Genomic DNA, 27,561 nt, shown 5'->3' on the forward strand with positions numbered 1-27,561 from the left:
GCTGGAATACTCAGCATTTTATCAGGCATGAATAATGCTTTGATACATCAAATATTCAGTTCTCCCACCTTCAACTATTTCCTAAAATGGTAGTGAGGGAGGAAAGGACCAGAGCCCTTTCCAGAGATTCTGGGATTTAAGCATAAATTGGACGCTGTGTATACGAAAGAATAAAATCTAAAATTAAAGAAAGATGTAAGAAGAACTGAATTATCTAATGGTGAATAGGGTGCTGGATTTGTAATCAGGAAGACCTGAATTCAAGTCCTATTTCAGATACTCATTAGCCATGTGAGCCTAGGCAAGTTACCTAGTTTCCTTATCCAAAAAATGAAGATAATAACAACACTTACCTCCCTGAGTTGTCCTGGGGATCAAACAAGACAGTAGATACAAAGTACTTAGTAAAGCTCAAAGTCCCACAGTAACAATATTATTAAAAATATAGTAATTGTTTTAACTCAAACTTGGAAACAGGGCTGGCTTGAAACCCATTAAATCTAAGTTTGTAGGGAAAGTGGTGCATTTATGCAAAAGGTAGTGAATGCTTGTCCTTCAGAATGCTTCCTATTCATTCATTCTCCAGCTCTTACAAGAAATGATTAATTTAGCAGCCAGACACATGGCACACACATTAACTATGGCCCTCTAGATAAGAACATTTGCCAGCCCATCCTTTGAAAAGCTCTCTCCATGATGAAACCCCACCAAAAGCTACACAAAGAGTAACATCAATATATTCAGCTTTTATACTATTAAATACATTTTAGCAAATCTGCATACAGAAGCAAATGCTTGCTCCCCCACTTCTGCCATACTGTCCATTTGAGAGAAATCTTCGATTTATATTGTATATATCCTGTATACACAATGATATTTTCACTTTGCCTCTCCTGTTAGAAAGTGAACTCCTTGAAGGCAGGATCCATGTTTTTGTCCTTCTTTGTATTCCCAGTATTTAGGCCAGAGCTGGCACACTGGGATTAATCCATATTTATTGATTGATTCTCTTTAGCTTGGCTGAGAAGGGATGGGGGAGGGAAACAGAAATGGAGAAAAAGACAGAAGCAGAGGGAGCTAGAGAGAGAAGCTAAGATTCCTCCTGGAGTGCAGGAGCCTCATCCAACCTTCCTGAGTGCTAGGCTATAATGGCTTGCTTCCAGAGGTGGGACTGAGCGTAGTGACATCTGAGTGTCAGACAAGTGGGACTGAGCTTAGTGACATCTGTGTGTCAGACAAGCTGCAGCCTCCTGGACATCAGAGACGACTTTTGTCTTGTCATAGCTAGTGCTTAATACAGGCCCCTCCAAACAGAAGGCAACTAATAAATGTGGCATTGTTGAATTGATACCTGCAGAGCCTATTATCTTAGAGCATAGAATAAAGTCCCCTTATTAAATTATCTCTTAAATATGTCTAGAAGAATTGAACATGTTTAACATAAAATGGATTATTTGCTATCTAGGAGAGGGAATGGGGAGAATGAGATTTTACGAGGGTGAATGTTGAAAATTTTCATAATAATAATGTATAATAATTCATAATAATGATAATTTAATATTATAATTAATAATATTAACATAATAATAATTATCCATGCATATGTTTTGAAAATGAAAAGCTTTGGAGCAACTAGATAGTGCAGTGGATAGAGCACAAGCCCTGAAGTCAGGAGGACCTGACTTCAAATCTGGCCTCAGACATGTGACACTTCCTAGTTATATGACCCTACACAAGTCAGCCTCAATTGCCAAGAAAGAAACAAAGAAGCTTTAATTTAAAATAGATAAATAAACTTTAAAAAATAATGTCCTGTATGCTTATTTTGTATTTAATTTATACTTTAACATATTTAACATGTATTGGTCAACCTGGGGGGGACGGGGTGGAGGGAAGGAGGGGAAAAATTGGAACAAAAGGTTTGGCAACTGTCAATGCTGTAAAATTACCCATGCATATAACTTGTAAATAAAAAGCGATTTAAAAAAATAATGTCCTAGTTAAGACTTATAGGATTTGAGAGAAAGAAGCTTTAATTTAAAATAGATAAATAAATAAACTTTAAAAAATAATATCCTAGTTAAGACTTATATGAATTGAGGTAAAATAAAGTGAACAGACCCAGGAGGAAAAAAAAATGACACCATAACAAATGAATTATTTTGAAAGGTTTAATGATAGTAATAAGCCATGATCAACCATGATTTCAAAGGACCTGTTTGGGAAATGTCAACCTTCTCTCTCCTCGCTGAGAACTAGCAGAAACTTTTCTCCCCTTCCAGAGTTTCCTCTTCCTCTCCCATCAGTGTCTAGAAAACCTGCAAACATGGCCAAGAGGGGATCTTAATTTACCTTACAGAATGAAACGCACAATTTGGGAGACAGGAGCATTTGGAAATTTAGTTCAACTACTTTTATGAAAGGTTTTTTTTTTTTTTTAATCCATCTTCCCCACCTCTCTCACCCACAGTGCAAGGATGTATGTGTGAGAGAGAAAAAAAAAAAAGTTGGATAATTAAAAACAAAAAAAATTGTTTTAAGTTATATCTGAGTTATTAAGGGAAAGTAGCTGTTTATTTTTCATCTTAAAATTTAGTCTGCCTTTCTCAAGGCATACATTTCTCAGTATGTAGTTGCTAGGATTTTAGTGATTTAAAAATGATTTAAACATTCTTATAGATCAAGTATGACTTAGGATCCTAACCCAGGGAAGGGAAGGGAGAGACTTTCTGGTAAATAACAATGTTGCAAATGGAATTAGTTCTTTCCCAAACTAAATGTTTCTTAATTAGAAAGTTATTGAAGTGTTTGCTCAGCCCCTCCTCTAGTTCCTTTCTCTCTCCCCGGCAGCATCAGAACATAAATAATGACTCACCAACCCCAGTTTTACAAGCACCTGTATTGTTTGCAGAATTAGTCTCTCACTCTGATAGTTTCCATTTGCTCATAGTCTTTGTTTTAAAAATTGCTTACTTGTTGTAGAATATTACTTCTAAGCTTCAGCATACACTAGGGTATAAAAAGTAACCAGCCTTCCCGGGCCTGGAGAGAGAAATTACATTTGCTTATTTTGAAATACCAAAAAGTTGCTCAAGATTTTGTTGCCTTTTCCTGTGACACAAGAAGTTTGGTATGTGTGAGTCCAAAGTAGAGACTTGGGAAGCATTATCAGCGACAGAGCTGGGAACATAACAGCCCCTGGATTTGTTCTATATTCCTTTTTGAAGTCGATATAATTCAAGGGATAATAACCAGGGGATCATCGACTAGTTTTTGTGGCAAATACACGTTTATTCACATTACCAAATAATTCATCTACTCATTTCAGACCGGACAAAACGGCCAAATGAAGTTAATGATCAAATTAGACTTTGTCTTCAAGACAAGTCCCTCTGACTGTCAACAGATGACTTCTTTTGTGTTTTATTTTATTTTACAGATGTAAGATGGTGACAGCCCCAGATTTGAATCCTGGAAGATCATTGGTTCAGGGCTGCTCTCTGACACTGTGGTGGTGACTATGTGTTCCTGGACACACATAAATCTCTCATTGCCCTAGACCAGACTTCAAGCTTTAATAGAAACTGGACCACTAATCCAAACAAAAATCCCCACTAGCCACATATTAACTTAGTTTTAGGATGTAATATTATCTGTATTTTATTAGATGTTTTGATTGTAGTCCCCAAAATAGAAACTGTGAGGGTGTCCACTTATTGGACAATGGTTAAATAGATTGTGTTATCTGAATAGAGTGGAAAATAAATGTACCTTAAAAATGATGAAATAGATGGTTTTAGAGGAAACTCAGGAAAAATCCCTGTGAACTGATATAGAATAAAGTGAGTAGGACTAGGAAAATAAGTTGTACAATGACAACAACATTGAAAAAGTCTTTGAAAGACTGTGGACGCTGAGGAGTGCAATGATAAACCTTGAGGTCAGAAGAGTAAATGAAGCTAAATCAAGCCATCACCATTCAATCCAGAATGAGATATGGAACCCTACTCATTTTTGGAAACCCTACTAATGTGGAAATTTGTTTTGCTAGACGTACAAATAAATAGTACATTTGTAAAATAGTTTTACAAATACATATCTGTAAATATGTATTTGGTGTATGGTTTAAAAAATTCTATTTGGGAAAGACAGTAAGAAAGAGATAAAATCTTAGCGTTGGGAAGGGCATTGGAATATAGAATGCCATAGATGGGAGGGACTTTCCTTAGAATAAAAATGTTGTTTAAAGAGACCTTTCTTAAAACAAGGAATGATATAGTTACAATGGCTTTAGAACAAAGAATATTCTAGTGGGAAGAGGTTTTAGAATATAGACTATCTGGAAAGGCTTTAGTACACTCAGATTTCAGAACTGGAAAGGATCAGTCATTCATTCAGTCAATAAGCATGCTTATTATGTGCCAAGTCATGCTTAATGCTGTAGAGACAAAAAAGAAGCAAAAGAGAGGGCCTTCTTTCAAGGGGCTCCTCAACTGATGAGGGAGACCACAAGCAAACAAATGTGGATGAACAAGCTATATATGACATAAATAGGAACTACTTAACAGAGGGAAGGTACTGGAAGTAAGAGGAGGTGAAGAAAGGCTTCCTATAAAAGGAGGAATTGTAGCTGGGGCTTGAAGAAAGCCAGAGAAGCCTCAGAAATGATCTAGTCCAATCCCCTTAACTAGACTGATGTCTTACTTTAAATCTCTGTAGTTTGGGAAGAAAAGAAAATGGCCCAGAAAAGTTATTACTTTAGAAATCAGTGGCTTTTCTTGATAAATTTGTGGAGGCCTCTTCTTTATGAAAACAGACTGTGGTAACCCTGACTTACATCTATTCTAGAAGGTTGAACCTAAAATACCTGTTCCCTCTCATATCACATCAACTTTGAAATCCCTAAGACGCTAAATTGGAATATTGAAACAGCTGCCCCATATACACATGAAGTTAGATTTGCTGGCCCTGGGAAGGGAAAACGTGTTGGAAAATAGCATTCGGCTATCGTCAAGGACTTGGAACACAGCAAGCAAAGGAATCGGAGAGCTGTTCTCCACTCTAGCCCAGTAGGCTCTTTGTGTTCAACATTTCCAAAAATTCAGGCTCTAGTCTAGCCAATGGATATAATCATTCCCTTCATCCACTCAAGTCCCAGGGCACCCTTGTCTTTGTTTAGAAAGTAGTCTTCCTGAATCATTGTGGCAAGATTAAGAAATGAGTGGGTGACCAGGGACCATTGCCAATGTTATTAGTCTCCCTGCTCATCAGTGGAACAACAGACACCAGGCGTTTGCTCTGCTGCCCCCCTCTTCGGATGACCACAGAGACTTTGCAGTCCGATAGATCTGTGGGAATTCAGTAGGTGGTCTTGCCTGAGTCAACTGAATAATGTTCTAAGGCAGTGGTTCTCAAACTTTTGTTTTCAGTCTCTTTATCCTATTAAAAATGATTGAGGATCTCTCCAAAGTGTTTTTGTTTATCTGGGTCATATTTATAGACATTTACCATATTGGAAATAAAAACTATTTTTGAATTTGTAGACCCTCTAAAAGGGTTTCAGAGATCCCCAGGATTCTCTAGAACATACTTTGAGGAGAACTACTGTTCTAAGGTATCTGGAAAGTATGGGGGGCAGGAAGCTGGGGTATAGCATAGGATGTTACAGAATTAGACATTTTCTTATAAGGAATCTTGGAAATTATTTAATACAGCTTGATCATTTTTATGGCCGAGGAAAGGGAAGCCTGGACATGACTTAGCCAAAGGTCACACAAGCAGCAAGTGGCGGAGACAGCATTTGAACACAGGCCCTCTCATTCTAGAGACACCGGCTTTTCCCATCATGCCTTACTGCCCACTCCGGGATTTAGTGTTCATGTTTCCAAGAGAGACACATTTTTGACAAAACGCTGCCTCTGACCTTTTATCTGAAACTGAGTCGAGGTATGATTTAATTTCATTTGCAGTGCAGTCATCCTTTGTCTATGTAATTAACTTCTTACAAATGGTAGGTCCCCTCCCTCCTTCCAAGGTGAACTAGATAGATTAAAAAGATTCCACTCATCTCTCTAAAAGCAAGTTTCTCCCTTAAGTTAGGATTGTCCTTGGTCATTGTCTCCTTGTGACTAAGTACAGAGTCCCAGGTCTGGCCGGCTTCCTCAGCTATAGCTGCTCATGTGTGATTGACTGTAGGGTGAACATTTTCAATGCTACAAATAAATTCTGGGAAAGTCACTCCAGAGATACAGAGAGGTACTGTTCAAATGCTGGTGGGATGCCCTATTGGATGTAGGATTGAGCTCCTTGAATTTTCTACCAACAACCCCCATTATTCTTTGTAACTGGAAAAGACCAGACTCTCTGATCAGCCTGCTTTGGGAAAGTAATAATAACTAGGATTTACATAGTGCTTTAAGATATAGAAAGCAATTTATAAATATTATGTCATTTTATCCTACCAATAATCCATCTACCTGGGAGGTAGATGTTATTATATCATTCCTGATTTTTATAGATGTGGAAACTGAATTAGATGTTAGTTAAGTGACTTGCTGGAAAGTCATACAGCTAATAAACAGGAGGCCAGATTGGAATTCAGTTCTTTTTGACTCCAGCACTCTTATATAGGAAACTAGTCTAAATATGTCATTACTATTTAAACAAAGAACTATAATGGGGAAGTTTTCTCTATCCTCAATCCCCCTAACCTCTTCACAACCTTGATGTTTTATGTACAACCAGCCTACAATTTCCTCACATTTTACAATTTTCTCTTTCCTTGTCCTTCATCTTTTTTCCTTATTTATTTTTCATGGTTTCTTTTCTCCTTCCTTCCTTCCTTCCTTCCTTCCTTCTTCCTTCCTTCCTTCCTTCCTTCCTTCCTTCCTTCCTTCCTTCCTTCCTTCCTTCCTTCCTTCCTTCCTTCCTTCCTTCCTTCCTTCCTTCCTTCCTTCCTTCCTTCCTTCCTTTCTTCCTTCCTTCCTTCCTTCCTTCCTCTCTCCCTCCCTCTCTCTGTGTGTCCCTCTCTTCTTTTCTTTCTTTTTTATCATTATGTAAATAAAAGGTGAGATCTGAGGGCATTGTGACTTTTTCCAAAAAGCAAACATATTAAGATACCTATGGATGGGTATGTTGCTTAGCTACCTCACCAGAAGCCCCCCTGCCCCCCTCCCACTGGTCCAGCCTTGTCGGGGATGCCGGGAGCTCGGAGGTCACGAAGCCTGCCTGCAATGACACGGCTGCTACTCCAGCAGCCACAGAGGCCGGGCCTAGCTCTCTCTCTCTCCAGGCCGGTACTGGAACAAGGACCCCCATACGTTTGCACCCAGATGCGCCGGCCTTCTTTTTCATACGAATGGCTTATTTGTTGGGGAGTCATTTTATTTGATGTTTAAAGCCTCGGGAGCGCAGAGAGACCCAAGACAGAGGGATGATCAGATCAGGCAGATCGTAGAAAAATAGAGACCTTCCCAGAACTCGAGTCAAGGGCTGTCCCCCCCTCCCCGGGGGGGTGGCGGAGAGGGTATCTAGAGTGAGGCGAGAGAAGCCTGGAGTCTTCCCAGGGTCATTTTGCACTTGGGGGAGACCTCTGGTAGCCATCTTCTCGAATGTTTTTTTTTTTTTTTTTTGTCAAGATCACAAATGAAATGTTTGCAGATGACGGGGCCTCCCCTGCTCCCCTACTCTGTTCTGCACGCCCCGAGCCCACTCGTGCCCAGCCGGGGGGAGGAAAAGCGCAGTTACCAAAAACTGCCAGTCAATAGGCACCCCGCGTGTCGCTCCCGCAGCCCCCACCTCCAACCCCCACGGCCCCCGCCACGGCGCTCGGCTCCAGAGCAATCGAGGCTGGGGCCCCGGTCCTGCCCTTCCCCGCCAGCGCCGCGGCCGATGCGCGTCCGAGCCCCGCTTTTGCCGCAGTGCATGCTCGCCCGCAGCAGTGGCCCGGGCCCCTGCCTCGGTCAGCCCGCTCGTGCTGTCACTTTAAATCGTCCACACGCGCGTCCACACTCACACACACATACACGGGCAGCCATCCGCGCGCGCGGCCCCCTCCCCAGAGCCGCCCGGGCTTCCCCACGTGTGTGCGGGCTCGCCGGGCCGTGACACGCCCGCGGCAGCGGTTACTGTGTGTGAGGGGGAGGCAGCGGGCCCTGTCCCCCCGCCCGCCCCCACCTTCCCTGCCAGCGCCCCGGCCCCGCGCCCCACCCTCCAGTTCGGCCGGGGGACCCGCGCCGGCGATGCGAGCGCGGAGAAATAAAGTCTGAACAAGGAGAGACTGCGCCGCGGTCACGTCCCGGGGCAAGTGCCGGGCGCGAGGGCGGCCTGGGCCCGGAGCCCGAACGCTCCCGCCAGACAAAGCCAGCTCCCCAACGCCGGCCCGGCGGCGTGATTGGGCTGAGCCCGAGCCGCGCGCGCCTTCGCTCCGACTAGGCTAGGCTGCCCTCGGCCGGGGCGCACGCCCGTGGAGACGAGCCTACGGCCACTGCGTGGGCCGGGGGAAGGACACGCGCGGAGGACGCTCCCGGGGAAACGTCTGCAAGTAAGACGGCCTCTGCTCTGTTCTGTGTTGTGTGCCAAGCGTGGAGTGAGTGCCTGGGTTCTTGGGCAAAAGGTCTCTGCGCCGTGCAGCGGGAGTGGAGCCGAGGGCCAAAATAACCCCAAACCTAGTCTGGGGGGCCGGGGCTACTGGGGTTGCGCTCTGACCAGCTGTGTGACATTATGTCAGTCACTTCCTCTCCTTAGGGGTGCTTTCCCTTCTCCTTCCAAAGAGGAGGTCGGGCTGGATTGGACCTCTCGGGTCTCATCCAGCTCGGACATTATCTGGGCTTGTGGAGAGGTTCTAGAGCTCCCCTTAGCTGGGAACACACATCCCCACCCTTAGGATGCGGAAATTAACGACTTCAGCGCCGGGGTGGTGGGGGCACTCGGGAACATACTCGCAGGGAGCGTGGTTATTGGCCAGTCCCCGATCGATTCCGTGTGGAACGCTATTTGGGGAGGAGGATCGCCCAATCTGATTATCACATGATGGGAGGAAGGGGAGGGAACCCGACTTCCTTAAAGGTAACGTTCTGGATCTGAGAGGGGCGCAGGCGCTGGAGATTTAGAACGATCCTGTTCACTAGAAAAGTTCCAGGTTCTGGCTCCTGAGGAGAACTGATCACTGAGGAAGGAAAGGCGAATGAGTGAATTAATGAACAAAGATTGATTTAGCATTTGCTAGGCGCCGAGGCCTTGGGGTGCTGAACCTTGGGGTACAAACAGAACATTGAGAACTCCCGGCTCTTAACGGACTCCCCCTCTCTTGGGGAAAGAAGGGACTAGGCTACCCGGTTAATTTCGCAGCTCTCTACCCGTTCTATGGAGATAGTCTCCAGCGGCAGGGCTCAGACCGGCACTCACTGCGGTGTCTGCCCTCCAGGTCCCACATCATACCAGACCCGATCGGCCTGAGAGCGGCTTGTTTCCCTGTTTCTCTGGGCCGGCTTTTAGGATGGGACTCTAAAGCCACATCCACTTCTCAGCTGGGTGATTAATCCCAGACACTAATGTTTTCTAATTCAGTCAAGCTGACCCCCTCCAGCAGCTATTAAAAAGGAGAAGGGGAGAACTCTCTAGAACCAGAATTAATGTTTTATGGAGTCCAATCACACTCAACAAGAATGCCGGACTTTTGAATTTGAGAGGGCACGGACAATTTCAGTTGAAGAAATCGTGTGGCTTAGACGAAGCGAGCTTAGAACTCTGTCTCTCTCTTATTTATTCCCTTTCTTCTTCCTTCTTCACCTTTTTCTTTAAAAGCACCATGAGTATGGTTTGGTTCTAGACCTCTTCCTTGCACTGTTTTCTATCTTATGCCAGTAATAATTCAAAGAAGAATGGATGGGAATCAGGGTCTGATTTTGTGAAACATTCTAAGCCCTCCTCCAGTCTCCTCCCTCTGGGTCTCAGTTTCTTCACCCACAAAATAGTTTGGACTAGAAGGCCTCTGGGTCTCTTCCATATGATTCCTTTTTTTAACTGGACGAAGAGAAGAGTCTGGGGGACTGTCATGGGATGGCCTGAAGGAGATCTAGCTTAAGGGCCACAATGTAGTTTTTCAGAAGTATGAGATTGGGTTGTTTCAGCACTAAGCTAGTCTTAATGCTGGATACTAGAACCCTGGAACAGTTAGTTCATGGCTCCCTCCTCTTTGGATTCTATACAAACGATTATAATTGCATTCTCTTCCTTTAACTGGATGTAAGAAGTGTCAGGATTGCCAGTCAGGTGCATCTCAGACTGGGTCTCTCCCCTGCCAGGCCCAGGCAGGAGAAAAGGGAAGTCTGATGATCTTAATCTCGCAGGCCAAAGATTGAGGTGGTTTTGTTTGGTTGGCCCCAGATGCTGGTGCCCAACTCTGACTAAAGCACTCTGGGTGGATCCTGAAGGTGATTTTCTTGGATGCAAACCCTTCCAAAATAAAGTAGCATCCCTTGGTCAATATAATTAGCACAAGTATTAAATAAATCCCAGAACACCAGTTCTGTGCCCTCTGTAGCTCTACTTGACCCATTTCCTCTCCTGACTCTGGTCAGGAGAGGAATAAGAGGTATTCCAAAGAGGGCCTTAGCAAATAGCCAGGGTTGCCATTACTCCCTCCTCATCACTAGCTTAATGTGAAGGGAATTGACCCTTCCTCTTTCCCAGATGATGATTTCCCAAAGTTGAAACTCTGAAGAAGTTATCAGAACAGAACAGAGACTGACATGGGAAATAAGGAAGCCCTTTTTTCCCCTCCTCCCTGCCAAAATTTCCTATCCTCTCCCACACTACATATCATCCCTTCCCCTTAAAAAAAAATAAATAACTGTCCTAATGTACTTTTTTTTTGGGGGGGGGAATATCCTGAGACCTCCTGTAGAGAAAGTCTGGAGAGTATTTCATTTGTCTCTTTTAGTCCTCTGATTTCTCTCAGACATTCTTAGCTCAGTGCACTAAGGGAGCTTTCTTGAAAAGAAAATACAGCAACAGAAAATTCAGCAGCCATTCTTCCCCCCCCCAAAACCCTCCCCCCAAGTTAACTTCAACATGGAGAGTTAGGGGAATCGGGTCCCCCTGAGAAAAGTGGTTTGAAAGGGAAGGATTGGGGAGCTGGGGTCATGAGAACTGGGGGCTTTCATCCTGAAAGTAATGACTGGGAGGATTTATTCCCCTGGTAGGAAGTGAGAGCCGAGGAGAGAGTCCAGAAACAAGTGGGGAAACATGCAGAGTATGCCCCCTCTTCCCTCCCATGCCCTTCCCCAGAAAACTCCTCTCCTGAGAGCTAAAAGGAAACACTGTTTCTTACTTTCATCTTGAAAGCTGCAAAACTTAATTCTTCAGAATGATCTTTCAGCAAAAGATGGTGAGATACACAACACAGTAGTGTACTTTAAAAGAAAGGCTCTCTCTAACTCTCTCAACTTAGTAATGGCAACCAGTGAAGTGAGAAATTTTTTCCCCTTCCCCCATCCCCTCCTCCTGTGTCTTTCCCCTCCCCCTGCATGTTGGAACCCTGGAAACTTGGCCAAGACTGGGCCTAGATCTAAACATTAATTTGTGATTAAACCAACTCAGCAAACTTCTTGCCAAACTCATTTCCAGGGTGTCCCGTAAAAAGCCGGGAGTAAGTTTGAGTGAATTTTGTCTTTTCGGCGTATGTCTGATTATTATTAGGACCCCCATTAATATTTTTAAAAATCTGATCGTTTGGAAAACGCTGTCTTTCGGGAACCCGGATCCTATTCAACCCTCCTCTCGTCCCTATTCCTTGCACAGGGAGTATGGTTCTTTCAAGAAAAGCGGTCGCTTCACCACACACTTCTAGACTCGGTGAGATTGCAATAGAGTTTGCAAATTTTAAGAAACTTTCCCCAGAGGTAGAGCCGCTAAGAGTCACTTCCCATCGGTCCGTGGAAAAGCAAAAATCCTCTTTCAAGGGAGGGCCCGGCTGAAGAAGGCGATCAACGATTTAAAAAAAAAAAGTCCCTCTCCAACTAATAACTGAATTACAGTTTTTAACTTCCGAATCACAATATTTTGCCATTGTGGGGCTGCTGAAAACGAGGGATCGGGGTGAGTGGAGGCCGGCAGAGCCTATGAAAACAACAGCCCACCGGACCTCCGGGGTTGCTGGGAGAAAGGCAAACTTTTCGCCACTTTTCGGCAGCCAGACCAGACTTCTTCAGGATCAGTCGCGCACACACGTGTTTTGTAACAGTCTAGGATGGAGGGGGTGGGGAAGCTGGAAGGGCCCCTAGCAACCTCATACTTTGACACCGAATAATCATTTTTTTTGGGGGGGGGGGGGAAGGCTTTCCTCAATAGCTGGTCGGGTCGCCTCAGATTTGGGGAAAATGTGTACAGAAACACGCTCGTGGGTGGGTATCCATTCTGGCCAGACACGCAGGCTGGGAGAGCAAGGAAAGAATTCTTCCAGATTCTGTCCACATCTTCTCCCGATGTCTGCCTTTGGACCCACGAGCTATCCGAAGCTTTAGCGCTTTCTGTTTACGTTTTGCGTGTTACATTAGAAGCACGGCCCCGGCTTACTTTGCGGCTCGCCGGCCTCCCCGACGCACCGCTCTCAGGGAGTCCCCAGAAGGCCCCGAAGCTGCCAAAAGCGAGACAAAAAGTCGGTGGCCCCGGCGGGGGAGAAAAGTTTGTAAAGAGAAGTTTGCGGAGACTCGGAGAGAACTCGATTTCCGGCTCCCCTCGTCCCAGCGATCACCGGGCTGAAAAGTGCGGCCGCCGAGCCGGGGCTTTTTACCCACTTGGAGACTACTTTAAAATGTTTGCTCTGGGAAAGCGGGGCAGTCCTTTTTCTCCCCCTTCCTACGGCTCTCCGGGGGCACCCCACAACCATGGCGGCTTTTGTTAAGATTTCTCCCCAGAGAAGTTTATTTAGAGTTTCTCCTGCGCCGGGATGTGTAGGTTGCTAAAGGTTGCGGCTTATAACCGCTGCGGGGTTAGTTAGAGAGCAGCCCCGCGGCCGGCCGGCGAGTGCTTTCCCCCCAAAGAAGTGTGGAAAGGGGTTTGATTTTGCTGCCGAATCTCGAATATCCCGTCCTTTCCCCCCCGGCACACTCTGATAGTTTCCTGGCACCGAGCAGCTGCATGGATGTAGGAAACATTGATGTACACGCTCTGTTATCTTTGCTTAACATCAGGGGAATTACTTCAGTATGCCAGTTCCAGTTTATTTTATAAAATTAAAAAAAAAAAAAAAGAAAGGAAGAAAGAAAGAGGCAGGAGGAAAATGGAGGAAGGAAAAAGGAAGAAACAAAGAGGAAGAAAGAAAAGTAGAGAGGCTGGAAAAAGAAAACAAAGAAAAAAAAGGAAGAAAGAAAAGAGAAAGGGAGGAAAAAGAAAGAAAGGGCGAGCTGTAGCAGATGCACGGTATGTTTCACGGACTCGAGTGCCAACTGGCTTTTCTTTCTGGCCCCACTCAGCTCCCGAAAGCAGGTTCCCGGCTCCTTAGTCCACAGTCACCCCAGTTCATCCAGTCTGCCTGTTTGAACCCAGCTTATCCTACTAAGACAGCTCCCTGAGCAAAGAAAGTTCTTGGAAGGGTGGAGGACGTCACCCCTTGTCCTTCGGGTGCCTTTAAAGCGAGTTAGAACTTTTTCGAGGGGCTGTGTGAACGACCCTTTAAAAAAATTCCTACTTTGGGGAAGTTTCAAACAATATGAAGAAATAGGCGTTTGGGGACTTAACTGACCCGATCCTTCCCTGTACATTGTGGGATTATATTGAGGCCTTATTAAAAAAAAAAAAAAAAAAAAAAAAAGTTAACAGTCGCTTAATTTCCTTCTCCCCTACAGGTCTCTTCCCCCCCTTCACTTTAACGGTAATAGCCTCACTTTAATTTGCCTAGAATTCTCCCCCAAGATGCCAGTGGATGTAGATCACCGAGGTCGAAATAAATCGAGTTGGGACATCCCGCGCCCGGCTCTTCCTGCCTCCGCAGCTGTTCCCAGCGCTCTGCTCGCCGGAAACCTTCACACACTCTCTTGAAATGGACTAAAAGCTTTCATTCCATGTGTTTTGTTTTTGTTTTTCAAAGAAAACACACTAAAACTTGGAGACCAGCTTTGCCTCTGCGCTATGAACTTTGGGACATTTTAGTGCCCTTAGGGACCAGGGACAACTTGAACTTCCCGGCGTTTTATTTTATTTTACTTTATTTTAAAGAGAGACGTCGGCTAGAGTTCTCTTGAACTGCTGTCAGTCAGTTTCAAGGATGACAATTTCCACCTCTCCAAAGATCCAGATGAAAATGTTGGGGACCAGCTTCCCCAGCTGGATAAGACCCAGTAGAGAAGAGATTATCTCCAAAGGAAAGATTTCGAAATGAATTCTCTCCCTCAAAAGCCCTTGCAGCTTTTCAATTTCCCCATTTCTTTTACCTTACTACCAGAAAGTGGAAAGGGGATTTTTTTTTAGTAACGATCATAGAATGAAAATCCCTAATTATTGAGGTCCTTCCCACCCACCACGATCTGCTCCTTCTACAGGGAAAGAGAAGCAGAACGATGGTCTCAGGTTTTCCTTAATTCCCGACACTGACCGACACACACCTGGAATCCCAGGCGAACCCCGACTGCCAATTTCCCTGAAGCATTAGGAACTCCAAACTACCCAGCTCTGTTCCTCCCTCCCTAGCCCTCTCCTGACCCGACAAACACACTGTTCTTTTCATCCTTACTTCTCCGAATCTGGGGCAATAAAGTGGAGAATAAACTAGTTCCTTCTTTCTTGTCTTCTCTCCCCCCAAACCTTCCTCTATTGACTGGGTTTGAGGGAAAGCTTGCAATTTGCTTTATCTCTGACACTATAAAAAGAATGGATACCATATGAAATGATGTATGAAAAGCACTTTATAAAACTTAAAGCATTATATGTTCACTATCCCTTATAGAAATTTATGCATGGTTATCTAGACCCATGATTTTATAGGATTGGGATATTCCTATTAAAATATGCTTCTTTACTCACATAGATAAGCACCTGTTCTGCAGTTCCTAATGGCCTAAAGCATAGTAATGACTTGTCCAGGATCATGCTGCTAGTGTGTGTCCTGAGTAGGACTTGAAACCAATTCATGTTATACTTTGGCTCTGGGAATAGCTAATATAGTCTCTCTTTTCCTTCTCTGTTGGTTGGAGCATCAGATGAAAGTGAACCTTAAGGGAGGCTGTCCCAGAGCTTTCTGGTTGTGTATGTGTGTGTGTGTGGGGGGGGGGGTAGGGCCTGGGATTGGGGCTGAGGAGATTGGGCCGAGATTGTGCTTGGGTTCAAAAAGAAGAGGAAGAGGAGCAGAAGTAGGGGTTCAAATGAGAGCTACAGCCCACAACTCCTCCCAATAAAGACTCTCTTCTTGTCCTGCAAATGGCTTCTCCCCAGACAGTCCCTTCCCCTTTCCCTGCCATGTCCAATAACATCCTATAGTTGCTTTTCAGCTTCTACTCTTGAAATAACCTCAAGGTTTTATAATTTATAGCCGGAAGGAACTTTAGTGACCCATTAGCTCAACCTGAGTCTTAGATATGACAAACAAAGGTTTACTCTGATACAAGCTTATGAGATCAAGCTTAGATGCAAAATGGGACTCAATAATATCTCTAGTTCTGGATTGTTGTGAGGCTCAAATAAAAGAATATTTCTAAAGAGTTTTACAAACCTTACCCATGAATGTCAAAAGTATTTACCCTATTCTAGGCATTGTACCAGGTACTGGAAATGCAAACATAAAAATCAATACCAGCAGTTAAGAAACTTACAGTCTGAGAGAGGAAGAAATGCAAAGAGCTAGGTGACCCTGGGCAAAGGGAGTAACTTCTGTCTGCCTCACTTTTCTCATCTATAAAATGGGGAGGTTAATAGCACATACTCCCTCATTGTGTGTGTAAAGTGAGTTCTCAACCTCCAAACTAGGGAAACGGTAGCTATATAGAGGACTGATGGGGAGGCCTGCTTTGAACAATCAGTTATGTCAATAGCAGTTTTTGGTAGGTTAAAAATTAAATTGATAGGTTAATAATTAAGCATCTCTAATAATTAGGAAGTTCCTGCTGACAGTTGCCTCATAAGTTTAGAGATCAATGAATACTTGGAGACAGCTTAGTCCTACCTCTTCATTTTACAGTTGAGAAAACTGAGGCCCTGAGAGAATAAATGACTTTCCCAGAGATACATGGGTCCAATCATTGTGAAAGCCAGGATTTCAAGCAGTTTTTTCTCTTGCCTATCTACCCAGAACATTCTCATTTCCCTTCAGAAGCATCTTCCCCTTGGGGCTGGGGAACTGGGGGCTAGATAGGATTGATTCCTTTAATGATCTTCCAGATGTTTGGGCTCCAGGAAGGAAAGAAAGAAGGGAGGAAGAGAAAGAAGGAAGAAAGGAAGGAAGGAAGGGAGGAAGAAAGGAAGGAAGGAAGGGAGGAAGGAAGGAAGAGAAAGAGGGAAGGAGGAAGGGAGGGAGAGAGGGAGGGAGAAAGGGAGAGGAGGAAGGAGGGAGGAAGGAAGGAAGGAAGGACCAAGCTAACCAAGCTGAATAGAGAGCTCCATTCTGAGCCAAGCAACGGCCCCCTGGCTGATCTTGCTGCAGTGAATGAACCAGGGCGCCACCTACAGACAGATTTCAGGTAGCATCCCAGAGAAAGGCACCTCTTTTCTTTGCCTTAAGGGCCGGGTTTCAGAACTGGACTGGTGCCCGGTGGTTTTCCCTAAGCCTGTGGCTTCTGTTTCTGCCTGGAGAACAGGGCCTGATGGCTGCAGCTGGGATCTTGAGGTTGAGGGGGAGGGGTGTGTGTGTGTGTGTGTGTGTGTGTGTGTGTGAAGGGGAAGGGGAGGAGGAGGAAAGATGAGAGAAAAGGAGAGAGACAGAGACAAAGACAGAGAGACTCTGGTGTGTGTGTGTGTGTGTGTGTGTGTGTGTGTGTGTGTGTGTGTGTGTGTGTGTGTATGTGTGTGTGTGCTGCAGGGGGAAGCAGTCTGGATTTGGAGCCAGGGGATGTAAGTGAAAATCCTGGTTCTTCTACCTTTTGATTCATGTCCGGACAAGTTGCTTAACCCTTTCCACCCATTTCCTCATTTGTAAACGAAGGGGGTCTGACCACATGAGCTCTAGGGTGCTCCCTCCTCTGGCTCCTCTGACGGTAGGGGATTTTGGTTGACAAGATCTGGTTTCTGAAAACGTTGCTTGGGCTTTGAAATAAAAGAACAGACCACCGGCTCTGGAGCCAGAAGCCTTGGTTTGTCCCGGTTCTGCCAGCAATAATTATAAGAGTAATAGTCGTTGTCATCTGTGGATGGTCTCGGGAACTGATTTTCAGCTTTGCCAAGCGTTTTCTATCTACCATCCTCCTTGCCCCTTACAATGTCACAGGGAAGGCCCTACAGGTGAAATTATGCCCATTTTTACCAATAAGGAAACTGAGACTTCAATGAGGTTAACTGAATTGCACCGTCATCTGTCCACAGGGACACACTGACTAAAGTTCTGTGGCTTGCATAGAGTAGGGACTTTCATCTATATATTTAATACATGGTCTTAACTCTTCAGGGAGTCAATTTCCTTTTCTGCAAGATGGGGATAATATTCGCTCTTGTTTACCTGGCAAGGTTGATATGAGAATGCAAACCAGTTACTAAATCCTGTTCATTCTAGACCCATTTCTCTTACTGCTTTCTTTCCCTTCTCTCCACCTGCTTAGCTCCAGCCCTCATCACCTCCCCAGACTACTGCAAAAAGGTCTTTCACTTCATCTTCCTGCTTCCATCCTTCTCCCTTACCAACTGACCCCCCCTCCCCATAGGGGTCCTGTAGGTGTCCAAGTAATCTTTCTGAAGCCAGATCGGACCACGTACCTTAGTCTGTAACATTCAGTGACTTCTCTGATAACCTGCAGACCGTTTTCAGCCAACCTTTCCAGACTGATTTGTTATTTCTTCCCTTCATCTAGCCAAACTGCTCTGTTTGTTCCTCTTTCCCTCTTTCCTGCCTCTTCTCTGAATCCTTAGTCTCTTCCTTCAATAAGATAAGTCAAGAGCCTCTTCTTATAGAAAGTCTTTCTTCCTCTATGAATGAGTTTGCTTCCTCCTTAAATTATTTTGTTTTTATTCTATTTTTTTCTTCTGTTTACTTGACATGTCTCCCAAGAGAACTGAAGCTCTATTCAGGCAAAGGTTTTTATTTTTGCCCTTGGGTCCCTAGCATCCAGCATAATACCTTGCACATAGTAGGTACTTAGTGAACACTTAATGAATTGGATTGAATAAGGCATGGATTCTTAATGTGTGGTCCATAGGTTTATGGGCAGATTTGAGGGTTCCTGAATTAGGACAGGAAAAAAACCAACATCTTTATTTTCACTAATCTCAAACTGAAAATTAGCATTTCCTTCCCTTGTGAAAGTAGACAAGGCATTATTGAGAAGGGCTCTGCAACATTCATCAGATTGTAAAAGGAGAAAGAGAGAGACAGACACATACACATAGACACACAGACACATACAGAGAGACAGAAAGAGATAGAGACACAGAGACACACACATTCATTCATTTATTCCTTCCTTGAATCAAACAATCAACAAAATAATAAATCAAGCCCTGTCTTTAGAGTGTTTGCCAATATCTAAGGTATAAATGCTCCCTCTGAAAATTTAGCAATGGATTTCTGGGGCTTGAAGCTGGTTCAACTTTTTCCAAGGGAAAATTTTTTTCAGAGTGAGCACATCCCTGGCTATAGGTGACTCTCAGACCTTTTTCATGGTCTTATAGAATTGATAAATTAGGAAACTGTTATTGATCTTAAGGCCCTCTGCTTACTAGCTTCTCTTAGTTATTTTCTGTTTCATTTATATTAGGGCTCAAAAACACAAAGAAATTTGGAAAGACTTTTGAAATAGTGTGTGGGGGGAGACAGGGGAAGGGAAGCAGAGCTAGAAGAGTGGAGGAAATATTCACTTTGTGGAGATGAGAAAAGTGAATAAGAATGAAGGGATAAAGAAAGAATACTGAAGATGCTTTAGGGAATGGCTTCTTCACTTTTTTGTGTGTTGTGGACCGCTCTAGCCATCTGGGGAACCCTATGGATTTTTCTTAGAATTGTATTTTAATTGAATTGAGGAAAACACATAGGATCCTAAAGGAAATCCATTTTGTTAAAATATCATTTGCAAAATATTAAAAAAAAAACAAGTTCATGGACCCTTTGTTGAGAACACCTTTCCCTTAGAGGAAAGGACTGAACAATTGTGCTCTTTTATACATGGAAAATAATGACTTTAAGGGTAAATAGTAACTAAGCAAGTTTTGTTGGTTGTTTTGATGTTTGGTGTCGTTTTTATTTTTAAAAATTTAATAACAAAAGTAGAGAAAGAAATTACAGTATCTTAGAATTTTCTAAGTGTTTAGATAAGTAAATTATCTAATTTAAGCCAAGAAAAATCTGGGAGTATGGGTTTCTGATCAGGATTTAGAGCTGAATGATTATGAGGTGGAGAGGGGAGGGGAGGTTGATGATTTTTTTTTATTCAGAGGGTCCTACAAACCTATTTTCCATCAGGGAGGACAGACAGGGAGAAAACAGACAATTCTTTTACCCATGGGAGATGGTGAAGCGTGAGTCCTTTCCCCTCTCTTCCTCCCCCTTTCTACTAGTAGCTCTGTCTCTCCATGTCTGAGTATTAGAATCACTCTGGAGCTCAGAGAGCCTCCCATTCAACTCCCTCTTTTATGGATGGCAAAGGAAAATTCAGAATCACTGAATAGCTTGCCCTGATTTCATAGCAAAGTGAGGGGCAGAGCCAGAACAGTTAATCCAGTTTTCTTGACTCTTGTGATCTTTAGATTGCATCATACAATCTTCCCAGTCTCAGTCCTTCTCTTGCCTATGATAGTAAATGGACAAAGTAATAATAGAGGCAGTGTGGTGCAATAAGTAGAGACTTGGCCTCAGAGTTAGGAAGCCCTGGCTAGATGACTCCTGACAGGTCCCTTCCCCTTGTAGCTTACGCAACTTCATGGGTTATAAATTGTGAGCAGGTACAGCCTTATATCAGTAGAGGGAATTTTCTTACCCAAGAATCCTTCATACTAATAAAATCATAGCAGCAATTCCTATTTTTGGTGAAAGGAGAAACTACCAAATGATGACTTTTTTGATCATAAGTACTCAAGAAAGCTGCCTTTTAAGATGGAGAAGTTGACAAAATCAAGGTCCAAGTCCACTGGTTTCTTGACCGAGCCTTCAATTCCCTACTTATTTCTCCTCCAAAACACAAAAGCCCATAACATTAAAAGACCCAAAAGTTTGAAGGAGAAAAGATATGGGGTAGGACTATGAACTGCATGAAAATACAGAAATGAAACCCACTTCTTTTTTCTGTATAGGGGATCTTAACTTTTTTGTGTGTCATAGACCCCACTGGCAGACTCTGGATCCCTTCTCAGAATAATGTTAAGTTATCTACATTCATAATGGAAGGAAATAATTCATTTTGGTTAGAAGTTAACCAAAATAATAATAATAAATAAAATATTTATGTTAAAATAAAGAAATCAAAAGAAAAATTTCAAAAGAAAATAAAGAATTTTTTTTTGGTCTTTATAATTCTAACACTTAAGTAAGTCTGACACATGTTTGTTCAGTCATTTCAATTTGACTCTCTATGACCCCATTTGGGGTTTTCTTGGCAAAGATACTGGAGTGGTTTGCCATTTCCTTCTCCAGCTCATTCGACAGATGAGGAAACTGAGGCAAAAAGGGTGAACTGACTTGCCCAGAGACACATAGCTAATAAGTGTCAGAGGCCTGATTTGAGTTCATGAAGATGAATCTTCCTGATTCAAAGCCCAGTGATCCAACCACTTCACCATCTAATGGCTTAAAAACTGTTTATTGACTGATTGACACCAGGTTAAACTCCTGCTTTACTGCATTCAATTAATGTCCACTCTTTTCAATTCCACAAGAATCTAAGTGCCAGGTCTGTGCTAGAAGCTTGTTACAAACATAAAAGGAAAACTTGGGTCTTCCCTTCAAGGAGTTTACCTTGTATTGGGGAATAGAAGTAGACGCATAATAAAAAGTAAATGATAAATAAATGCCAGATGATCCGAGGAGGGAAAAGACAGCAACAACTTAAGAGATATGGAGAAGCTTCCTGTACAAGATGGCAACGAAATTGTACCTTGGAGGAAGTATTTGTGAATTTGTGATGGAGGGTAGATATCAATTCTCTTTCTTCCAGCCTCCAAAGGACTGGTCATGTGATTCCTAGCTATATGTTCTCAATAACAAAATTTCACTATCATAGACATAATAGATAACATAATAGATAATAGATATAGATAGAATATATATACTATATAGAGATGTAATAGATATAATATATAATATAATAACATAATATATAATATAGATATAGTATATAATACATACAATAGATATAATGTATACTATAATAATATAATAGAGATAGAATATATGTAATATATAGATATATAATAGATATAATATATAATATAATAACATAATATATAATAGATATATAATAGATAATAATAATCAGCTTTGTTGAAGGAATTGGCCTTTAGGACTGTGCTATAGATAGAATATATCTATATAATATATAGATATATATATATATAATAGATATAATATACATAAGATAATATATAATATAGATATAATATAGTAGATATAGATAGAATATATAATAGATAATATAATAACATAATATATAATAGATTTGGATATAATAGATATATGGATATATAGATATATAATGGATATAATAGATAATAGCTTTGCTGATGAAAGAATTGGACTTTAGCACTGTGCTCAGGCTGAGGAGTAGTTGGGTAATTAGGGAGGTGTTCTTAATACTGCAATTTAGAGGGGATGAGCAACAAAACCCAACATTTGTGGAGTAAATACTACATGTTGTGTATTGAGCTTGTGGCTATGAAAAAAGTTTAAGGTAGAGTTCCTGACCTCTAGAAGTTTGATTCAAACCAACAGGTAAATCCCAGTTTCTTCCAAAGCTCAGCTCTTTGGTACTACTTTCTCCTCGATGAGGTCCTTCCCGATTCCCTTAGACACTAGTGCCTACTCCTCTCCATTAACGTGTAGTTATTTTTATATATTCATATCTTATATTCTCCTTCCCTCTAGAGCAGAAGCTCTTTGAGGGCAGGAGCTATGCCATTTTTGTTTTTGCATTTCCAGTGGCTAACACGGAGCCTATAGGGTCCATTGATTAATTGGCAGAATTCAATTCTAGAAATATTTATTAAAACTCTACTATGGGTAAGAGAAAGAAGCATCATGGTGAGTGGATAGAGGGCTGGCTTTATTTCTTTCTTTATCTTGGTAGGCAATTGGGGTTAAGTGACTTGTGCAGGGTCACATAACTAGTATCTGAAGTTGGATTTGACCTCAGTTTCTCTCGTCTTTAGGGCCAGCGCTCTATCCACTACCAGATGCCCCAGAGGGCTGGTCTTAAAATCAGGAAGAGACAGCTCAAGTTCTGCTTCTGACACACTGGCTCTCTTAATGAGGGGCTCAGGCAATTCTCTGTGAGTGACATTACTAGGAGTTCTTCACAAGAATGAAATCACGGATCTAGTGAAAAAGAAAGAAAGAAAAAAAAGATGGTACATGGCCTGTTGCTAGGTGCTTATGCTGGAAACATGCATAATGAATGAAATGATGAATGAATGAATGAAAAATATTTATTAAGTAGTTCTTACATCCTGTGCTGACACTGTGGCTAAACAGGAAGAAAATATGTATTAATAAAGCACCTATTATGTGCTAGTTACTATGCTGTGCTTTACAAATATTATCTTATTTGGCCCTCCCTTATTGAGCCCTGTGAAATAGATGCTATTATCATCCCATCTCCATTTTACAGTTGAGGATCACACATTTAGTAATGAGGATCACACATTTAGTAATGAGGCTGCATTTGAACCCAGGTCTTTCTAATCCCAGCCTCATCCAATGCACTTGGGAAAACAAATACCAGCAGACAGTCTCTGGTTCAAGGAACTTCTCTTTCCAAATTGGGAAAGAACTCATATCAGAGAGTGTTTCGGTGATGCTGATTGGATTACTGTTTGCAGAACCAGATTTGGCAGGGGGCTAAGGGTGACAGGGTGGATGGGTATTCATGCGGCAGGATGGCAGAGGTGGATTGGATCTGGTAATGATATAGCAAATGCTCACTGATTAGAAACCTAGGAGCCCTGGAGTAGGCATTTGGAGTGCAGGGTTGGAGAGCTCAGCCACCAGAAAGACAAAGTCAGGGAATCTAAAATCTAAATTCTTTTTTTTTTATTATTATAACTTTTTATTACAAGATCTATGCATGGGTAATTTTTCAGCATTGACAATTGCCAAACCTTTTGTTCCAACTTTTTCCTTCCTTCCCTCCACCCCCTCCCCCAGATGGCAGGTTGACCAATACATGTTAAATATGTTAAAGTATAAATTAAATACAATATATAACATCTCAATTCTGAATCAAAGCTTCTGGCCATCCGGTTCAGCTCCCTCCCCTTACCCTCAAGCTTCTTCATAACCTGGTGCTCTGCACCAAGTACCCTGGCCACAAATGCTACATCTTAGCTAGTCGGCTGGCCCAAGAGCCCCATGTTTACCTGGCCCACTTATAGAAGTTCAGTTTGTCTTTCATGCCGTCATCCTCAACTGCATTTGTTTGAAATCTCCTATAGGCCGAGGGGCACGGATGGGGACAGGGTGATTGGAACGCTGGGAAATTATAGTCTGGGCTTCCATTTCTTACAGACAGTTACAAATTCAATAATCTCTTTACAATAGCTGAGCTACTCATTCAATCAGCAATTGTTTAAGAGCCTACTAAACGGCAGGTACCATGCTAAGTTCAGGGGGGTGTGTGTGTGTGGCACAGAAAATTTGGAGTTGGGAAGACCTCCATTGGAATCTTGTCCTTAACTAAGTGAGCTTGGGCAAAGAGTTATAATTCTTTTGGTCTCAACTTTCCTCATCTTTAAAATGGGGATACTGATACCTATAATATGGTTGTGAGGCTTCAAAGATGATGAGTATTTAGAAATGCCAAAAGTCAAAAGAAAAAGGGATTGGTTTGTTAACAAGAAAGACTACTTGACTGGAAAGGCCTGAGTTCAATTATTTTCTGACACAATTAGCTGTAGGATCCTGGGTCATCTAATATCAGTAAACCTTAGTTTCCTTATCTAGCAAATGTAATGATAATAAAAGCAGACAGCTGATGGGACAGTGGACAGAGTACTGGGAAGCTCAAATCTAGGATCAGATATTCAATAGCTATGTGACTCTGGGCAAGTCTTTCTGCCTCAGGTTCCTGAACTGTAAAATAGGGATAAGAATAGCAACTATCTCACGGGGTAGTTTTGTGCAAATCAAATGAGAAAATATTTGGAAAGTTCCTGGCATACAGTAGGCACTTAATAAATGCTCATTTCCTTGTCTCTTACCTTACAAGGTTGTTGTGAGGGCCGATTGAAATAATGGCTGTAAAGCATGTTGCAGATAAAGAGTTATATAAATGTCAGCTATTATTGTTAATGGTGATATAAACAGTACCCCGAGAAACATCTGGAGAACTCGGTTATTTCTCCTCAGTCCAAAAAACCCTTTTTACCCTATCCCAGGGTTTAGTAGCTAATGTAGACCTGACAAGCCAGCCCTCGAGTCCCCAGAAAACTTTGCAGGCCTCTTTAATTACCCATTATCTGCTCGGTAATACAAAATCAAGCCTCTGCAAACGAGCTCCAGCCTCTGACATCTGGAGGAGGCTCTGGAATGTGGGCAACCCCCCAAGACAGCTGTAGATCAAAGGTCAGCTCTGAGCAGCCCCCGGCTCAGGCAGAAGAGGGGCTGGATTACGACAGAGCTGAGCTGCTGCGGCTGCTGGTAGCCAAAGCTTTTAGCAGTCACCCCTGGCGGGGCCCGAGGACCCTATATGAGGAGTTACTGGCCTAGGTGGGCCCGTCCGGGGGTTGAGTGCTCAGTGATTCGATTTCTGGGAGCCAAAGTCAGTGTTTTGGAAGCATCTGTGAGTCTCTGGGTCTTTCTGCTTGGATTTTCACACCTGAGAACCTCACTCCCGCTTCTGATGTAGAGAGAGACCGGAGGTGACGGGACTGACCCCAATTAAGCCTGTTTGCCAGAACCACAGCTTCCTCCCAGAAGTCCCAGAGGTGGCTGCTAAGAACTCGGGAATTCCCGGGGCTGATTGGACAGGCAGCTGAGACAAGGCCCCGTCTGCAGGACTGAGTCCAAACTCCCCATCTTGACCTTTCAAGCTCGCTTCAATCTGCCCTTTCCTGCCTACTCCCTAAGATGAGCTCTGCTCTCTAAGTCACTTCCATCTTGCCCCATTCCCCAAGTCAGGCTCTGCACATTCCTGGCTCCAGAGTGAGCCAGTGTTATTTCTCCCACTGTCCCCAAGCCCTTCCTTCTAGTCAAAACATGGGCCTTTAACTGGAAAGAGCACGAAGAGTCCAGTCTCCGCCGGCCCAGCCTCCTCAAGGAAGAGGAAAGGAATAAGAATTTGTCCAAGGATGTGGAACTAAGAAGTAATCGAGAACCTGGACCCGGCTCTTCTGGTGCCAAATCCATATGTATTTCCTTCGTACCCCCACTGTCCTTTGGGCTCATATTCAACCCCTTGGTCCTCTCTTCGTCCTCCTCTCTTCTCTTTCTCATGATTTCTTCTCCTTCTCCTCCTCTCTTCTCTTTCTCATGATTTCTCCTCCTCTCTTCTCTTTCTCATGATTTCTCCTCCTCTCTTCTCTTTCTCATGATTTCTCCTCCTCAGTTCTTCTTTCTCATGATTTCTCCTCTTCCTCTCTTCTCTTTCTCATGATTTCTTCTCCTTCTCCTCTCTTCTCTTTCTCACGATTTCTTCTTCTTCTCCTCCTTGCTTCTCTTTCTCACGATTTCTTCTTCTTCTCCTCCTTGCTTCTCTTTCTCATGATTTCTTCTCTTTCTCCTCCTCCTTTTTCTTTTCCTCCTCCTCCTTTTTCTTCTCCTTTACCTCTTCCTCCTTCTCTTTTCTCCTTCTCTCTCTCCTTTCTTTTTTTAATCTCCCTCAATTTTCCTCTCTGTATCTCTCTGTGTCTGTCACTGTCACACACATGCACATTCTCCAGAAGACTCCAACTGTAGTCATCAAACCTAGCCCACAGAGATTCCGTGGTGACTTACCTAAGGTAGCAAAGATAGCAGAGCTGGGATCTCGATCTCCATCGGCTGCCTCCAAACCTGGAAGCTCTTCCATCCTTCACTTGGCAAGGCTGTGCCCTTCTCTTGGCCTTTAATCTTATTCTGTGTCAAATCCGAAGTCCAATCAGTCCTTTCATATGTATTCATTTTATTGGAATCTGGGAGGTGTTCATTGACCCCGCCCTACATGGGGTGTTCAGAGGTCCACAGATCTAGAACCCAAACTGATCTCAGAGCCACTTAATCTAAGGTCTTTATTCTCCAGAGGAGAAAGTTGAGGTCCACAGAAGCTCCACTGCCAAGTCAGCGAGGGGCTAGTAAGTAGAGGATTCTAATTCTAGGCAGGAACCAATCTTTCCATAATTTTATGACTCCTCTAAATGACGAATCATAATAACAACTCACATTTATAAAGACTTAAATAAAGCTTGATTTTTAAAGCTCTTTCCACAAACCACTCTTCGAAGCAGATGTTTGGAAGTCATTCCAATTTACAGGTGAGGAAACTGAGCCTGAAGGAGCCGAAGGGGCTTGTCCAGGGTCACATGGGTGAGCCAGGTATTTCTGATTCTCAGTCTAGTGAGGGTTTTTGCTACCTTTTCAGCTGCCTCTAGGACTTCGCCCATGAGAGCTCAGCAAACACAAGATGAATACATGCACAAATGAAAGAAGGAAAAGTTAACTAATGGACCTTCATTGCTTTTCTCTTGAAAAGGAGTCTAATGTATGCTTATTTTGTATTTAATTTATACTGTAACATATTTAACATGTATGGGTCAACCTGCCATCTGGGAGAGAGAGTGGGAGGAAGGAGGGGAAAAGTGGGAACAAAAGGTTTGGCAATTGTCAATGCTGTAAAATTACCCATGCATAGAACTTCTAAATAAAAAGCTATTTAAAAAAAAGAAAGAAAGAAAAGGAAAGGAGTCTAAACCAGGTTTGGATTTGCTTGTGACCTCTCTCTACCTCAGCTGGGCCCCTTACTCTACCTGACGGGGAAAGAGCTGAGTTTGCAGGCAGAAGCCTGGGTTCCTTTTCTGCCATTAATTCCCAGGTGACTTTCCAGAAATCACTGAATCTCTGAGGGATGAAGTTTTCCTCTTCCATAAAATGGGCAGATCTCCATCCCTTCCAACTCTATTATGTTGCGGCCCAAATATGAAAGCAGCACTAAGCCAGAGCACAAAGGGAGGGGAGAAGGAGGCCTCCCTTGCACACTTCTTGCAGCCTCCTAAACCTTCCCCCTTCCCGAGTCCAAGAGGTGCCTGGCC

The 27,561-nt window shown here is 43.1% G+C and overlaps 1 long non-coding RNA gene across 4 annotated transcripts in view; it reads left to right on the top strand.

Annotated features, from left to right (window-relative positions):
- The first annotated feature begins 7,837 nt into the window (after window positions 1–7,837).
- The window catches only part of LOC127563229 (uncharacterized), an 80,420-nt gene continuing 60,696 nt past the window's right edge, over window positions 7,838–27,561 (top strand). For 2 of the 4 annotated variants that reach the window (XR_007953928.1, XR_007953931.1), the window contains exon 1: window positions 7,838–8,542. This is a non-coding gene — a long non-coding RNA (uncharacterized LOC127563229). The remainder of the gene's footprint in view (window positions 8,543–27,561) is intronic. The other 2 variants (XR_007953930.1, XR_007953929.1) reach the window with 2 other exon arrangements.

Source organism: Antechinus flavipes, chromosome 4 (assembly GCF_016432865.1).
Source record: "Antechinus flavipes isolate AdamAnt ecotype Samford, QLD, Australia chromosome 4, AdamAnt_v2, whole genome shotgun sequence".
In the NCBI taxonomy this organism is placed as follows: Eukaryota; Metazoa; Chordata; class Mammalia; order Dasyuromorphia; family Dasyuridae; genus Antechinus; species Antechinus flavipes.